This window comes from Syngnathus scovelli, chromosome 9 (assembly GCF_024217435.2).
Source record: "Syngnathus scovelli strain Florida chromosome 9, RoL_Ssco_1.2, whole genome shotgun sequence".
NCBI lineage: Eukaryota > Metazoa > Chordata > Actinopteri > Syngnathiformes > Syngnathidae > Syngnathus > Syngnathus scovelli.
The window spans coordinates 7,241,802-7,251,807 of NC_090855.1; the positions used below are offsets into that span (position 1 = coordinate 7,241,802).

Genomic DNA, 10,006 nt, shown 5'->3' on the forward strand with positions numbered 1-10,006 from the left:
GAATAGCAAATCGTATATAGTGGAATCTGCGAGGTGCACACAGGTTTTCATAAGGTCAAGAACAAAAAGAGCAGATTAGTCAGTCAGATGCTTGTTTTTACATTTTGGTCCCCACCGTGAGAGTACTGATGTCGGCATTTTAAAAAAGTTGCAAGTGTTGTTTTGGTGAGTGAATTATTCACTGCTGTTGATGGCGCAAGTACACTGCTCTTTACTAATAAATGAATGGCAGTGATGTGTCATCAAATTTTGCCTTGACTTGAACAGAACCCTGAATTATGACGTTAAGTTTGCACACTATTCTTGAAACTTGGTCCATTCTTACAGTATAGAGCGGTCAGTCACCAAGTGATACTCCTCAGTTTACTGCTGTGGTGCAACCTCTGCTTAAGAAACCTGGCCATGAGTGTATTGTGCTAAATAAATTACCAATCCATCAGAGGAGAAATACTGAATTTTGTCACATAGCACTACATCACTTTGTAACACATCAGCCTGCAATATAGCAGTCTGTGAATGAATAAAGAAAATAAAAAAGTGCAATGCACACATTTGTAAGGCTAGCCTGCATTAGGTTATGAACCCCAAAAAATTGAATGATCCAGCAACAGGACTACTGTGCAACCACAAATCATGACGAAGGAAAATAAAACATGTTGTCCCTCTTTTCCAAGATTTAGAAATAAAAGTTTCTAGTTCCAAAATCGCACAGACATTTCTTAGTTTCATAATCTGACATCAGTAAGCATTCTATAATACCACAGACCAACACACTCTTAAATCTACTTAAAGTAGCATACAGGAGAAAATGAGATTCATTTTCCACTTCAAGTCATACATCGCACTCGGACGGTTATCTTCAGGGATATAACTGAATCGACCTATTTCAATGGCTACAAGGTGAATACCAACTGAGCGACCAAGGATCTTTGATTTCTAGATAAACGAGATAAATCATATTGGTCATATGTTAAGTCTTCTTTGATCAGTCGTGATAGGTTTATCAATATATCAATATCGATATGGACTACGCTGATATACTAGTATCAGTAGTAAATAAATGTGCATGTACAATACTGTAGAGTAGAAATGATATATTCATGTCATGTGACTGAGAGCTTTAGTTCATATTAGGGCTGCTCGATTATGGGTAAAAATCATAATCACAATGATTTTGTTCAATATTGAAATTACGATTATTTACACTATTGTGTTTTGGGAATTGGAAAAGCATTTATTGAACATGTTCGGAACAGTATTTATCGAACATGTTTTAAAAAAAAAAACACTTACCTGTTAACAGTGTTGAGAAAGTTCATTTGCTACACAAACTAGTTCAAAGTTCAGTTCACAAATTTTAAAATGAACTTGTTCAGTTCATATTTCATCATTCAAATGTTATTTTTATACTCACAAATACATTGAAAAGTAATCTCAAAAACATATTTGAACGTACTCATGCCCTCAAACGTGGCATTATTTCCCATTATGCCATTGGGAATTGACTTGAAAATAGTTTTTTAAATTTGGTCTAATAAAATAAAATCTAGTCTTAACGAGCCATAAGTGGACTGCCAGAACAACTGAAGCATATTTCACTTTGATGGGGAACTATATTGATACGTAAGGTGTGTCAATCTTGTAACAATACGTGTAGGCGTACAAGCACACTGCATATAATATTTCTGAACTCCTCATAAAGATAACCAATGATTGGACCAGTTGCAGTAAAGTCAAGGCAGTAATTGCAGACAATGATGCTAAGGGTTTCTGCTGTGCATAAAATCTGCTGAAAACATGTTTTGAACACGCACTTACCCTGATTATAAAGGACTCCATAATGGCTGATGCAAGTCTTGCGTGTGTCTGGGCAAACATTGTTTGTTTCTTCCACCACAGCACCAATATAACTGGCAAACTGAAAGAAATATAAAGTCAGTTGCTGTTGCCACAACACATACTGATACAGTCAGTACATACATAAAATTCAGTGTGATAAATTCTGGAGTGACTGTATGAACAAAATGAAGCTGTCTTCTTGAAGGGATGAGTTTGTGCCTTCACAGAGAATAGCCCCTTATAAATCAGGTCACCAATGCACTGAAGCCTTTTGAAGAAACCACAAAAGATTTAAGCAAAGCGATAGGGAACAATTTCCAAAGTCATACCATTGGTAAGTCTTTTTTTCAAGGTACTACAGGGCAGAAGGAGGACACGAAGAGTCCTAGCTTGCAGAGCAATGGATGTGGTGCTTTGCTAATATTGAACACACCCATTTACTTGCAGTTAGAAAGCCCAAGAAGAAACCTTGAGAAGGGTCCAAAGAACGAGAGATGACCGGGTTGCAATGAATGCAGAAAGAGCAACATTTATCAAAATAAAATTGCACTAGAAGGAAGAAGCTGAACTGCAGTGGAATTTTCTGACATTTTCAAGAGTATATGACAAATGTGTGGTGTATAAAAAAAAATGCTAAAAGATGACTTTGAAGATTTCTTGCATGTTCAAACTATCCTTTGGCAACAGCACGCCATGTCATTATTGCATCCCTATAGGAAAGAAAACGACCAGATGAGCTCCCTAATCAGAACATGGATTCCCTGGCTCAATCATCCCTGTCAGAGGGAATAATTATGCTACCATCATCTTAATTAAAACTTAGCCTGATAATTAAAAGTCTTTGTTTACCTTGCAGGGGCAGCATTGATATGCGTGTCATCAAACACTATTCCTGGCATTCAATGCCCTTGCTTCAATTTGCTTCTGGCTGAGAGGCTGTCATTCCCTTTTCCTTTTAGGTATGCTCTTTTCCTGTCAGAAAGGCACAATAGGCTTGAGGGAAACCTCAGACGACACCCAATTATCCAATGTTTGCTGATTGTACCAAAATTACTCTTGATGGACAGCTTTGATGTGTGAAGACCTTCCCAGGAGGTGAGCTCATGGCAAAAGAGGAGCGCAGAGTAAAGGAAGCAGGAAACAAGGGTCATGGATGATGAAATGTGAAGGACAGAATAAGCAAGGCCAGAGGATCAGCAAAGGTAAAAGGAAAAAGAACAGCAGTGGGATCTTTCTCATTGAGTGCAGTAGTATTTTAATTCAAATGTGATAGGACTATATATGATTATATATTACCTTTAGCATGGCGATGTCATTTCTAATGAAATCTGAGTTATTTTGGTGGCTAGTTTTCAAACCTGGAAGTAAGGCACCTGGTTCACTAAAAATCCCACCCCCCTGTATACTCCACCCATTCATTAGTAGACTTGTGGTGCATTCAATGACTGCTCACAAGTAGGACATCTTGCAATTACATAGAAAAAAAAATCATCTATACATCAAACAGCAATGAGAGGTTACGTTGAATTTATACGATGCACCAAAATCAGAACAGAACATATCAACTGAAGGAACAGATGCTCTGAGAAACTGGGCATGTGTTTCGTCTGCAGAAGCAATACGGGGATTGCTCCTAACTTTGTGACGTCACAATGGGAGAACCTGATTGTTTCTTGGATCGGGCGGGGCTGCTGCTTAGAGAGGAGGGATGACGAGGGATGATCCAAGATGAGTGAATGGAAGAAAATGCCACTTTGGAGGGGTTTGGGGTGCTGAATCAGTATTTCAACATGACTAAAAGCTTTTAAAAAAAGTTGCTTCAGTACGATTACAAAAAGTGATAGTCGGTCACCACCTTAACAGCAGTCTGCTGGCAACACTCACAGTGACTGGGGAGAACTTAAAGCCTCCATGCAGACTTAGGATATTAAGTGTTGTAACGGATCAAAGCTTGGACAAACTTCGCAACAGCACTTAAAGGGCAAAACAAATCTAGTAGTTTGTTCTGGGGGTTTTAGACCCGTGAGAAAATGTGAGTTCTGTTATACAACAAGGCCATGGGTGCCTCCGAGGGACCAATTTCTGCCTTTACTCCAGTCCAGGGCTTTTGAGTTCAGTTGAGGAGGATCGGGAGATAGAATTACAGGATATGTGATTCAAGTAATTGGTGTGAATGTTAACACTCGGGCAAATGTCATTGTTTGGTCTCTGTCAGAATCTCCCAACCTGACTTGCCTGTAAGTCCTAGATGGTTATTCACTTGACTATAGAGACATGCCCAGTCTCTCTTGAGGCAAAGAATTACAGAAGTATAACAAAAAATACTCTTGAGATTTTAACCAGCTCTATTTATTTATTTTCCGCCCTTGTTCCAAGTTGCACATTTTGTACGAGGCAGAAATAAAGAAGAGCTCACTCTTGAGAACCAATATGCATTGTTGCCACCTTAGCGACATTTTTGCTGTATTTTGTACATTTTCAGACACCCCTACTGAGTAATTTTCAAGAAAGAGACTAGCCAACAGCTTGTGATTAACAAAATGTTGCAAGAGCACCATGATCTTCAAATTAAGAATTCTATTTCAAAACTCTGCTCATTATCAGCCACATACTGCAAAACTAAAAGGATAGCGTATTATAGTGCAGATGCGCAATGACCTCCATACTATGAGAGTAATAGAAGTCTTTACAAAAGCCGGTAGAGCAGCCGATTTGCTTTGTTGAATGCAAAATTGAAGGACCACAAAAACAGCACTTGTAGGTGATGATATAAAAAGGTGGGTAAAGCAGAAAAAATGCCCATGGGCTTCAGACTTTAGATTATGCAAAGTATGCCCACACCCTTAAAAATACTGGTTTGACCAAAACTGTATGCCATTGGTTGATCAAGAAATTAAGTCCCAAACTAAGAATTTAGATGTGGCATTGTCAAGTTTCCTTACCAAACCATACTGGAGTCCAGAGCACATTTGATGATTGAAAGCTACCCCCAGTTCTTCACTCCTTGCCATCTGCTTCCCCCTCCTGTCACAGTACCAAACCGGCGGGGTGGAAAATTGTGTCTTGTCATTTAATTTATTTAAGGAGAATGTTTTCCCTCCACAGATTTAAAATGTTCACCCTTCGGTCTGCTTAAGTTCAATGCTCAGTTGAAAAAAATCAGCAAGCTGTCTCTATTATTAATTATTATTATTATTATTATTATTATTATTATTATTAGTAGTAGTAGTAGTAGTAGTAGTAGTAGTAGTAGTAGTATCATCACTCTATGCAAATGATTGTCTTTATTTAACCAGGATAAAGCTTCATTGAGATTAAAAATCTATTTTACAAAAGTGTCCTGGCCAAGACAGGCAGCAACAGAAATGGTCAAAACAGCATCATACAGACATAAAATACATAATGCAAAGTCAAATTCATTTGAGGGATAAAATGAATAAACAAGTAAAATAAAACAAACTTGTCAGCAGGGAGAACATACTGTAGCTAACAAAAAGTGATCATCTCTCTGATTATCTACAGACTGATGTTTCTGCCTCCAAAGCTTTAAAGTGTTTATAAGGACCAGCTCTTGAAGTTTAAGATCTGTTTGCAAAGTGTTCCAGGTTGAAGGTACAGCAAATTTAAAAGCCTTCTTTCACCGTTATGTTTTGACCTTGGAAATGGACATTAAAAGCAAACTGTAACTACTAGCAGCTTTTACACAAATAAAACCAGATAACAGGGAAGCAAACCTAAAGTACGTTTGTATATTAAAACACGGAAGTGTTTTTTTTCTTTGTGATGACAGATCAGACCATCCAACACGAGATTATAATAAACAATGGTGAGTAAGAGGTTTGAAATTGATCATAAAGTAAATCAAAAACACTCAAGCTTTGAGCAGTGGCATTCATGTAAATTGTGTCTCCATAATCCAACACAGACATAAAAGTGGGGGCAATCAGTCTCTTTTTAAGGACGGGATGAGGTATGAAAGAGAGACTGTTTGGATTCCCAAGGTATTTTTACCGAGACATGTATTCTATGTGTGCGCCCTCAGAGGAGTCGTCGCAGGGCGCACCAATAGTTTCGATAAAAAAGAAAATTATCCCAATTCTCAGTCACAAAAAAGGACATTTTGACATTCATTTCAAGTACTTCAGTGCAGTTTATGGAAGCAATGGAAATTACTTTAGATCCTGGGGCTGTTTGTTCAAAAAGCTTCATTGAGTCATGGGATCAGAGGCAGGAAAACACAGGTGAGGAAAGCCAATCAATGTAAAACCAAAGAGAGACATCCCTGACTGCCAATCAACCAGTTTTGTCCCTTGTACCCTCATTAAACAGAATTAGTCAGATATTCGCTTCCTACCTGATTTCTAACCACAGAGGTCAATTTATATGCACACTAATAAAAAGGGTCACATTTGTAATGGAAACACATATATATAAACGCAAAAGGTCATTCATAAAGGCATCAATGAAAAGAGGGATAAGGTGGGCTAGGGAGTCCGTGAAGAAGGGTTACTCTTATTATTAACCTTTCTGAAATGGCTTGTGAGTTGAGTCTTTATTGATGACCCAGGTTATGAAGCCCCAATCATTTCTCTCAGAGGCTGAAATGAAAGGTTAAACTATTCACATTAATTAAGATACAAGGTTTCTTATCGGCAGACTTAAGCCTCAGCCGAACCGAGATAGTGGTCATTAGATGTTGCTGCAACTTATCAGCAAACTGTTCTGTGAGTTATAAAAGGTAATAGAAAGTCTCTGACTGCAACAACAACTAAATAAAGAATAAAAAATTCTAATGTTAATTCAGGGTACTATGTCTTTATATTCCTGCTTAAACACAAAACACTGTTCCAGTCCTAATTGCAGACATTGCTGTGTGGTTTTCTTTGAGTCTAAACATTTATTAATTATGATGAGGACTCACCTTTCTGGAGTCAAGTTCCCTGGTGTGTGCCTGTGTCTCAGCGTGAACCCTGTCAGGTCACCAATTTGGTCAACTGCTGTTAAATGGCCTTAACAGGAGTCCAACAGCTGCTGCAGCTCTGGTTTAAGTTTGTGTTACAATCTAAATAAAACAAATACCAACGTCTGTTATAAAAAAAATATATTTTTTTAATTGTTCCACAAAATTATTGAAAATGACAGCCAATCATGCTATGTGGCTGACGATATTCTTATTAGAGTCGTTGATGTGTTGGGCCTATATTGGGTCTTAGAACACACTTTTAAAAATGATCCTCCTCCATTTGTTCCTAACACACTTGCAGTTGTTGTATAAAACCTTAAGTGCAGTTTTGCAGGGGAACATAATCAGATAATAAAACACTGATTTAACTCGAAGGGTTCTGCCCATGGAGGCAATCCCAGGAGACATATGCTAAATCAAACACATTTGATTTCTAATAAAACACTGCTCTACTGATAAATTGTACTTCCTTCTCTGAAGCGACATCTGGTTTCCATGGCAACACATCATCACAAATAATGAACTGTACATACAAGATGTTTGCCATGGCAACTACTTCTCCTCAAATGAGTCTGGTATTGCCATGGTTACCGTTTGTTACCGGAATAATTCTTCTAAAGCTGTCACTTTCTTAAGTCAGTTTGTGCTTCCTCAAATTTGTCTGTTTTGTCTGAATTGAATCTTTTTGACTGTTGTTCGGGATCAGGATAGTGAGCCCTTGTTTTTCACAGGACACAGCTTCGGATAAATTAACCACCCTCTTTACAAGTCTTAAAACTGGACATTTCCACGTTACATTCAGCAAAATTGTCTATCTATGTATTTTTCCTGAAAACATTTTGTTTGAATATTGAACCTCCATATAATAGATGACTATTTATAATATCTGGATGTTTAATTATTAAAAGTTGTTTCTCCATGCTGTGTATATACAAAAACACTCAAATGTGACTTGTGAGGAACATTTGCAAGTCACCATGATTATTTACTTCCAAAGATACACCTCCCAGCGTGTCCGTTCCAAAGTAATGCTGCTTTAAAGGGGTGTTTTTTTTTTTTTGTTTGCACCAGATATTCACGACAGAGACAGATTCACTTCTATGGCTTCTGCCTGTAGAGTTATTACCTCTGCATCCACACAAGCTGATTACATCTGTTCAACTCAATGCTCTCTCACACATTGGTGCTTCCCTGCACTATACCATGTTTCATTCCACAAAAGACCCAGTTTCGTGCTGTTCATTTGCTATCGTCGTTAGTCTTAAAAAAAAGAAATAATCTTATTACTGTGGGGAAAAAATAGGTACATTTGATTTGTTTATCAAATCAGTTATTTCTCAGTGCTGTTATATAGTACATCATGCACATCTCTGACCATCATAAAGCTCCCGGCAGCTCAGGTCTCACTGTGGATGAACGATCGGACATTAAGACTCACCTTGTTCCTTTTGAACCCTGTGATTGGATTACGGGCAATGTGGGCACTCGTCGAGCTTAGTAAGCATTTAGAGGCTAAAACACACTTAAAATGTCAGCAGGAAGCTGTCATCGCATTTAAATTTGCATGAATTGATCATTGTCACGAGCCTCTGGGTCATCTCATGGTTGCCGAGGTTATTATGATAAAAAAGTCATCTAGTATATTAAAAACATGGAAAAGCATTCGATCTCAGTTATGAAAACAAACAGATTTCTGATCAAATAATAAACACCATAGGAACTTGAAAAGTTTTTATCCTAAAACATGGCTTTTGCAGAGATTGTGTTTGGGGTAACTTAAATAACCAATGACAGGCACAATTGTCTTTCACAATGTTCCTCTTCACTGACATTATGTGCTCTGTGTGAGGGAACTCGCAAGCGTTTTGACCAATCATTGGTCCAATTGCTTTCTACAATGTCTCACTTCTAAAATAATCATTTAGGTGTGACTTCACTACAGATGGGATTGCCTTTCGCCTTCTTATCTTATAGACAGAGGTGTCAAATCTAAGTCCAGAAAATAGTGAGAGTGCCACTGCTCTAGCCACAGGTTTTTCGAATCAATCGGCAGGTAAACAAGTTAAACTGTGGCAAGGTTTTTTACTTTCTGTACCTGGATTACACACTTCTACTTTTATAAGTGACCATAAACATTGTTTATTGGAAGTTGAAACACACCAAACTGTTCCTGCAATTCCCCCCATTTTCCTGACTCATTATGGTCTTTCTTCTGTTACATTTTAGCACTGTTACTGGTTTTACTGTTAGTTGCTAGTTCCATTTTCTCTTCTAGTGCTATAAACACAAATATAAAAATACATGGGGACATTATTGTATACATGTACCGTATTTTCCACACTATAAGGCACACCTAAAAACCTCAAATTTTCTCAAAAGCTGACAGTGCGCCTTATAATGAGATTTATATTTGGACCAATATGGATTCGTGGATGAGGACTAATTTATCAAAGTAAGCTTTACGTGTTTATTTTGTGTGTTGTGTGATATTAACGTTTGAGCAACGTTGAGTTATTGATATATTGTTATTGTTTTCACTATTTCGAGTGTTACAATATTGTGATTGCATTAATGTTTGAGCAACGTTGAGTTATTTATTCTATGCGCCTTATAATCCGGTGCGCCTTATAGTGCGGAAAATACGCTACCTTAAATTGCGGTTAGATATTTTAAGTTACTGTTGCTGCGGTAGTGTGAACCTCCATTTGTGACATTTTCCGACAGCAGCGGCGGGTGTGTTCTTGGTTCTTAATGCTTGTTGAGACCATCACAATCCGAGAGCATAGAGAGCAGTTTTGTTAAAAAAAAACCAATTATTAGTATCAGTTTAAGAGGCAGTTGTTTGTGCTTGCAGTGATCTCCCTGTGCAACTGGTGCAAATCTCTCCTCAAATGCAAACGTTTCTCTGTAATCAGTTCTGTCAACTCAAGCTGTCTGGCTGGCAACAAGACATGAAAAACATTTTTATGAGGAGGGACCGTTGTGGCGGCTACCACCTCTACCAGTGCCACCGCCATCTCAGTCAACTTTGCTCAACATCCGCTCACTGACAAGCAATGGACATGTTATCCAGGACCTCATCATTGACCATAAACTAGTTTAATCAAGACATAAGAGCCCTACTCTTCACAGCTGATTCAAGCCTCCTACTGGCGGAATATCTTAATTTAGTTGTATACCAGTTGTACAATGTCAATAAATTAT

The 10,006-nt window shown here is 37.9% G+C and overlaps 1 long non-coding RNA gene across 4 annotated transcripts in view; it reads right to left on the reverse strand.

Annotated features, from left to right (window-relative positions):
- Positions 1-3,231, reverse strand: part of LOC125974943 (uncharacterized) — an 84,651-nt gene extending 81,420 nt beyond the window's left edge. For 3 of the 4 annotated variants that reach the window (XR_007483794.2, XR_007483792.2, XR_007483795.1), the window contains exons 1-3: positions 3,136-3,231; positions 2,689-2,811; positions 1,819-1,918 (exon numbers count right to left, since the gene is read on the reverse strand). This is a non-coding gene — a long non-coding RNA (uncharacterized lncRNA). Of the gene's footprint in view, positions 1-1,818; positions 1,919-2,688; positions 2,812-2,884; positions 2,964-3,135 lie in introns of those variants that run through there. The other variant, XR_007483793.2, reaches the window with a different exon arrangement.
- Between the last annotated feature and the right edge of the window lie 6,775 nt (positions 3,232-10,006).